The following is a 341-nucleotide window of genomic DNA, read 5'->3' as shown; positions in this document are numbered from 1 at the left end:
CTTACAACTGACTTAGCTGAATCATCTTACAAATGACTTAACTGAATCATCTTAAAACCGATTTACCTGAATCATCTTGCAACTGACTTAGCTGAATCATTTAACTGACTTGCATGAATCATCCAACAACCGACTTACCTGAATTATCTTGCAACTGGCGCATCTGAAAAAGCGTCATTGCTGAATGGTTACAGCCTCTAGACGCTGGTTATGCATAATCATTGTACCAACCCGGTTCTCTTGTTCCATGCTTTGTTCTGGAGTTCCGAGTGTCCTGAACTTATTTATTGCTTATGTGGCTTCTGGTTCTAGTCCTCTGAGGCTACCTTCTCTATGAGATT

At 40.5% G+C, this 341-nt stretch overlaps 1 protein-coding gene across 2 annotated transcripts in view; it reads left to right on the top strand.

Moving 5' to 3' along the window:
- Window positions 1-341, top strand: part of LOC119585837 (heparan sulfate 2-O-sulfotransferase pipe-like) — a gene marked incomplete at its 3' end in the record, with an annotated part of 10410 nt that overhangs the window by 5193 nt on the left and 4876 nt on the right.

Source organism: Penaeus monodon, chromosome 20 (genome assembly GCF_015228065.2).
Source record: "Penaeus monodon isolate SGIC_2016 chromosome 20, NSTDA_Pmon_1, whole genome shotgun sequence".
In the NCBI taxonomy this organism is placed as follows: domain Eukaryota; kingdom Metazoa; phylum Arthropoda; class Malacostraca; order Decapoda; family Penaeidae; genus Penaeus; species Penaeus monodon.
This window is presented reverse-complemented; position numbering and strand designations above follow the sequence as displayed.